We start from the raw sequence: 7,461 nt of genomic DNA, 5'->3' as shown, positions 1-7,461 counted from the left end.
AGGAAAAAGGAAAGAAAAAAATGAAGGTTCTTTATTATGAGTACTAGCTCACTGATTAAGAAAGAATTTAACCGGGGTGCCTGGGTGGCTCAGTTGGTCAAGTGTCCGACTCCTGATTTCCAGCTCAAATCATGATCTCACAGTTCATGCATTCCAACCCTGTGCTGGGCTCTGCACTGACAACGTGGAACCTGTTTGGGATTCTCTCTCCTCCTCCTCCTCCTCCTCCTCCTCCTCCTCCTCCTCCTCCTCCTCTCTGCCCCTCCCCCACTCATGCTTGGTCTCTCTCTTTCTCTCTGACTCTCTCTCAAAATAAATAAATAAAACTTAAAAACAAGAAAGAATTTATACAAACATTGTTATAACAACATCAACAGAACTTAAAATGAAAGTAAAAACCCAATACTCTCACATTCCTATTCACTGAAAATCCATCTGTTCTCATTTTTCATTTCTTTGTAGGATTCTTAAAAAAATTTTTTTTAACGTTTATTTATTTTTGAGAAGAGAGAGACAGAGCATGAGCGGGGGAGGAGAGAGAAAGAGGGAGACACAGAATCTGAAGCAAGCTCCAGACTCTGAGCTGTCAGCACAGAGCCCTGACGCGGGGGTCGAACTCAGGCACCGTGAGATCATGACCTGAGCCTAAGTTGGATGCTCAACCAACTGAGCCACCCAGGTGCCCCTCTTTTTAGGATTCTTTTGTTCCATTAATTAGGCAGAATACTGTTTATTCACCATTTCTAAACTGTAAGGCACACAGACCCAGGTTTGTTTTGCTTTGTTTTGTTTTGATATTATAATATTGCTATGGAAATCTATATGCAAGTTTAGAAAATACTTTTGGATTATTTCCTCAGAATAAATCCATGGAAATAGGCTTTCTGAATCAAGGTACATAACATTTTAATAGCTCTTTACTATGTTAACTCTTCTTTGAAAAAGCATTATCATACCCATTTATTCTATGCAGGTATAAGTACACCACCTCACCATTCCTGAGTATTTGATTTTGAAATCAAATTGGTATAAAATGGTGTCTTGTTATCATTTTAATAAGTATTTCTTTGACTATTAGAGTGATTGAACATTTCCTCATATTTGTGATTACTAATTATAATTTCTATTTTTTATGCAGATTGTCTGGTTATTTCATATATTCTCATATGTCCAGAGAGCCTGAATAATATTCTTAACAATTTTTACAAGCTCATTTTAATGTAGATTTTAACCCTTTCCTTGTTTAACTACTATAAATATTATTTAGTCCACTGTATGTCTTTCCAGTATAGTTTTTGTTTAGCACAAGTTTTGAATTTTTTAATGATGTAATTATTGATCATTTCATTTGTAGTTTCTTTTATTGCTTCAAAACTTAGAAAGTTATTACTCCAGACATTTGAGCTGAGCTCAGTGTTAAACCCCCTGAGGTCCTAGCGTCTGGCATGCTGAGAAGTTAGTGGGAGTGGAAGTTGAGTAAGGAAATCAGGACAGATAGAGCTAAGGTTATATGATAGTTGTATTGTTAAATGGTGTGTGTGTGTGTGTGTGTGTGTGTGTGTGTGTGTGTGTGAAACATTTTCCCACAGACGAATTATACTGTACTTTCTAAGAAGTATTAATACCTTCAGTTTGGCTGGCACCCAGGAAACCTGACTGTGGAGTGTGGTACTTTTCGGGAAATTTAGCTTCAGGGAGGTAGCCAACAAATTGATTCATGTTCAGAGTAACTTTTTTTTGTTTTGTTTTGTGTTGGTTGTTCGAGATGAATTCGTTGTAAATAGAAGTCTAACTAAAACGTAGCTCTGGGAAAGAATGAAATCTCATAATGGTGCAACTGTTGCTATATAATTTCCTGCTTGCCCCCAAATTGACCAATTTCAGGAGGATCGGGGAGATCTTGTCTTACAACATGTTCCAACAAACAAGGAAGGGTTAAAAAATCATACCACCTCATTGCCACATGCCTGGCAATGGCAATAACTAAAGACTTTCTGGAACATCCTTAATTCAGGTATTCTATTTTGTTGATCTATGTTCACTCCTAACTTGTCAGATCACAGGTTGTAACTTCTGTTCAAAAAGTAGAGCCACCATAGGAATTTCGCAGTGGTTTTCTAGCTGGGGTTCTCAACCTCATTCTTCTCTTCTCCATTTTGCTTATCTTTATTTAAAATAAAAAGAGCACATTTATGTGCCAATGCTTAGTTTCAGAAACTCTAATGGTTCTCTGTTATACATTGCAGCAAGCCCAAACTTCTTTTTCCAACTAAAAAAAAAAGTTTATTTATTTTTGAGAGAGAGCATGCAAGTGGGGAAGGGCAAAGAGGGGAAGTGATAGAGGATCTGAAGTGGGCTCTGTGCTGACAGCAGATAGCCCAGCGTGGGGCTCGAACTCAGCTTGATAAGGGGCTGGAACTCAAGAACTGCGAGATCATGATCTGAGCCAAAGTGGGATGCTTAACAGACTGAGCCACCCAGGTGCCCCTCTTTTTCCAACTTTAATGACTCTGCCCTACTTAGGTAACACTCTTTCTCCTGCTGCTGCAATGTTCACCTTTTGCTCTAGCCAAGTCCTTCTGGTTTCTTTGCAACTGCCCTATTCTCACCTATTAAGCCTTTGCTTCCCTTCTTTATCCATTTGGTCTGCCAAAACAGAATGTGATAGACTGTGTGGCTTATCAACAACAAATTCTTTTCTCAGAGTTCTGGAGGTTAGGCAGACTAAGATTAAAGAACCTACAGATTCAGTTCTGAAGATTAAGATTCTGCTGAAGTCCTGCTTCCCAATTCATAGATGTGTCCTTACATGTTGGAAGGGGCAAGGGAGCTTTCTAGAGTCTCTTTATAAGGGCACTAATCATTCAGGAGGGCTCCACCCTCATGACCTAATCACCTCTAGATACCATCACATTGAGGATTAGGTTTCAACATATAAATTCTGGGGTGACACGAACATTCGGTGTATAGCCCCTTCTAGCCTAATGCTTCCTTCCTGGGATGATTTCCCTCCTTTCCTCACATAAAACCGGACTCACTTGTCAAATCCCAGCTCATGCCTGACATTGAACAAAACAAAGCACAGATAGAGCTCACTGTCCCAGGGAGTCTTGGTGCCACTGCATAGGTTAAGTCTCTGGGTAGAATCTTATCATTCAAAGTCTGGTCCAGCCTCTCAGAGATTGTTTTCCCTGGGTGGTTCTCTTTATGTGTTCATTGAGCAGGTAAATCTGTTGGGCAGCATTCTGGTTCTTAAGGAACTCTAGATGGTGCCCCACAAATGTGACCTGTATATTGAATGTAGTGGCTGTGCTGTGCAAAGAGGAAACCACTTTATTCTTTCTCACCACTACCTTTAAATAAAACCTTAACTAACCTCCATGCCAAGCTCCGGGATGGTGTCTAAGGCTTTTGTTTTTCTAGACACTGGAGATTCGAACAATTTGAGCCATTAACAATTCCAGCCCAGTTTAAATCAAGACTTGTCACATATCTGATTTTTTAATTTTTAAATTGTTTTTAGAAGAGCACTTGTTAGCATTTTAAAAATTTATTTTGTTTTTTAAAAATATTTTTTTAATGTTTATTTATTTTTGAGAGAGAGACAGAGCGTGAGCAGGGGAGGGGCCACAAGAGAAGGAGACACAGAATCCCAAGCAGGCTTCAATATCCAGGCTCTGAACTGACAGCACAGAGCCTGACATGGGGCTCGAACCCACAACCATGAGATCATGACCTGAGCTGAAGTTGGATGCTTAACCAGCTGAGCCACCCAGGTACCCCAGAGCACTTGTTAGCATTTAATGAACCTCCCTCCACGTGACTTCAAGCTACCAGGACGCAGGCTCCCCCAATGCCCTTAATCTTCTCTTTAGCTCTTCTACTGAAGAATTTGGCCTTCATGATAGCAGGCTGTTTTGGGAGCTTTCCCTTCCCCCAAACTTTGTAGTAGCCCCATTGCATCACATCAATGATAGGAACAATTCCAGTTTTTTTTGGGGGGGTGGGTAGCATTTACCTGTGTCTGCTCATTGACCAAGGTCCACACTTTATCAGGGTTGACGGTTGGGCAGAAACTCTGGTTCCTCTTTAAGTTATAAAGCTTCATACCAACTTTTCCAGAGTAAACTGGGTGATATTTGTCAAAGTTGATCCTGTGGTGATGCATGTCACCAGCATTCCCCTGGCCTTCTGGGTGCTTCTGGTGTTTGCCAAGGCACCGTGGCCCTGGCTTACCAGGCTCCAGCTCACATGGCCCCAAAGTTTCCAGCTCTTCCTCACTCTGGATGGCATGTGCATAGCCCAGAAGAAAGAGCAGTCACATATCTAATTGAAAGCTTCTCCTTGCATGTTCTCCAAGATACTTGAAATGTTTTCCCAAGGAGGGTGGGGTGGGGAGGCAATGTCTGTTTTTTCTTCTTACTCTTTCCACCTCTTGCCTTTATTTGCTAGATGCTCCGGGGTTAGGCAGGGGAAAGAGGGGTATTTTTTTGAAACCTAGTGGTGCTAGTTTGTGAAAACCCTCTGCATAGCAAACACCCCGAAACGGACCATTTTCAAATAGGGAGCTTTTGTGGGTTCTTTGGGGACTCTCTGTTGGAGACCTCTGGCATTGCACCATTTGCTGAGTCACTCCCTTGCTGCCATTTTTTGATACGCCCCTCAATCCTACTCCAGCAGTTCATACCTTGTAGCCTCTTTCTGCTGGGATGGCCTGGACCTTGGCAGGCAGTGTTCTTGGGTGGGGTCCTTTCAAGAGATCTCTGACCTGGTTATCCTTTATAGCATCCATTTGGCCCACAGAGACATGGTGACTCTCTAAACTTTGGAAATGCAGTATTCCCACTTTGCTGTCAATAACACACTGCTCCAGCCAGCCTCTTCTCTTTGGACTTTTCTAGGTGAGAATCAGGCACCATTCTCTGTGCTTCCCAAACTCCAGAGAACACAGGTCAAACTCTGTGATAGTCAGAAAATGCCCCCCCCTTGTCCCCGTAGATGTGCACGCCTTAATCCCTGGAACCTGTGAATCTGTTACTTTATTATGTATGTATGTATGTATGTATGTATGTATGTATTTTTCCATAGCAGCGTTATTTTTATTTTTTTACTTAAAAAAAAAATTTATTTTTAAGTAATCTCTACACCCAATGTGGAGCTCGAACTTACAACCCCCGAGATCAAGAGTTGCATGCTGCACTGACTGAGCCAATCAGGCACCCATTTTTTTAATTTGTTTTAATTGAAGTATAGTTGACATACAATACTACATTGGTTTCAAATGTATAACATAGCAATTCAACAATTATGTACATTACAAAATGCTCACTATAATAATTATGGTTACTATCTATTACCATATAAAGTTATTATAATATAATTTTTTAGTCAAACATTTTATTGTGTCTATTTTTAATTTTAATTAAAATTATAGTTAACATGCAGTGTTTTAATGTAGTGAATCAACAATTCTTTTTTTTTTTTTTTTTTTGCCAATGATGAAATATGATTTATTCAACAGAGGCTAGTGATATGGATTTTTATGTGAAATGATTTAATTATTTAAAAATTTTTTTCAGGGGCGCCTGGGTGGCGCAGTCGGTTAAGCGTCCGACTTCAGCCAGGTCACGATCTCGCGGTCCGTGAGTTCGAGCCCCGCGTTGGGCTCTGGGCTGATGGCTCGGAGCCTGGAGCCTGTTTCCGATTCTGTGTCTCCCTCTCTCTCTGCCCCTCCCCCGTTCATGCTCTGTCTCTCTCTGTCCCAAAAATAAATAAAAAACGTTGAAAAAAAAATTAAAAAAAATTTTTTTTTCAATGTTTGTTTATTTATTTAATATAATTTATTGTCAAGTTGCCTAACATACAGTGTATAAGTGATTCAACAATTCTATACATTACTCAGTGCCCATCATGACAAGTGTATCCTTTAATCCCCATCACCTATTTCACCCATCCCCCACTCACCTCCCCTTTGGTAACCATCAGTTTGTTCTCTATAGTTAAGAGTCTGTTTTTTGGGTTGTTTCTTTTTTTCCTTTGTTCGTTTGTTTTGGTTCTTAAATTCCACATAGGAGAGAAATCATATAGTATTTGTCTTTTTCTGACTGCTTTATTTTGCTTAACATGATACTCTCTAGATCCATCCATATTGTTATAGATGGAAAGATTTTAGTCTTTCCTATTCATGAGTAATATTTCATTGTATATATATACCACATCATTTTTATTCATTCATTTATTGATGGACACTCACGCTGCTTCCATATCTTGGCTATTCAAAAAATTTTTTAAATGTTTTTATTTACTTTTGAGAGAGAGAGAGCAAGAGTGAGCACGGGGGAGGGGCAGAGAGAGAAAGGGAGACACAGCATCTGAAGCAGGATCCAGGTTCTGAGCTGTCAGCACAGAGCCCAACGTGGGGCTCAAACTCACAAACTGTGAGATCATGACCTGAGCAAAGTCGGACACTTAACTGACTGAGCCACCCAGGCACCCCTGCTTCCATATCTTGGCTATTGTAAATAATGCTGCAATAAACATAGGGGTGCATGTGTCTTTTCAAACTAGTGTTTTCATATTCTTTGGGTAAATACTCAGTAGTGTGATTACTGGATCATAGGGTAGTTCTATTTTTAATTTTTTGAGGAACATCCATGCTGTTTTCCACAGTGGCTGCACCAATTTATATTCCCACCAGCAGTGCATGAAGGTTCCTTTTTTCCATATCCTTGCCAGCACTTGTTGTTTCTTGAGTTTTTGATTTTAAGCATTCTGACAAGTGTGAGGTGATATCTCATTGTGGTTTTTAAATTTGTATGTATGTATGTATGTATGTATGTATGTATGTATGTATGTATTTTGAGAGAGAGAGAGAGAGAGAGAGAGAGAGCTTGCCAGGGAGAGGGATAGAGGGAGAGAGGGAGAGAATCTTAAGCAGGCTCCATGCTTAGTGAGGAGCCCTATGCTGGGCTCCATCCCACAACCCTGGAATCATGACTTGAGCTGAAATCAAGAGTTGGATGCTTAACCAACTAAACCACCCAGGCACCCCTTCGTTGTGGTTTTGATTTGCATTTCTATGAGGAGGAGTGATGTTGAGTATCTATTCATGTGTCTGTTGCCCAACTGTATGTTTTCTTTGGAGAGATGTCTTTTCATGTCTTCTGCCCATTTTTAATTGGATTATTTGTTTTTTTTTCATATTGAGTTGTATAAATTCTTTATTTATTTTTTATACTAACCCTTTATCAGAGATGTCATTTGCAAATATCTTCTCCTATTCAGTAGGTTATATTTTAGTTTTGTTGATTATTTCCTTTGATGTGCAGAAGCTTTTTTTAAAGTTTATTTATTTATTTTGAAAGATAGATAGCACAAGTGGTGAAGGGGCAGATAGAGCAAGAAAGAGAAAGAGAGAGAATCCCAAGCAGGCTCTGCACTGAAGTGCAGGGCTCGAACTCA

General features: G+C 39.9%; 1 pseudogene; it reads right to left on the bottom strand.

Annotated features, from left to right (window-relative positions):
* Positions 1–3,648: 3,648 nt before the first annotated feature.
* Positions 3,649–4,293, bottom strand: LOC132695462 (large ribosomal subunit protein uL15 pseudogene; annotated as a pseudogene).
* Between the last annotated feature and the right edge of the window lie 3,168 nt (positions 4,294–7,461).

Source organism: Panthera onca, chromosome B4 (genome assembly GCF_046562875.1).
Source record: "Panthera onca isolate mPanOnc1 chromosome B4, mPanOnc1 haplotype 2, whole genome shotgun sequence".
Taxonomy (NCBI): Eukaryota; Metazoa; Chordata; class Mammalia; order Carnivora; family Felidae; genus Panthera; species Panthera onca.
This window is presented reverse-complemented; position numbering and strand designations above follow the sequence as displayed.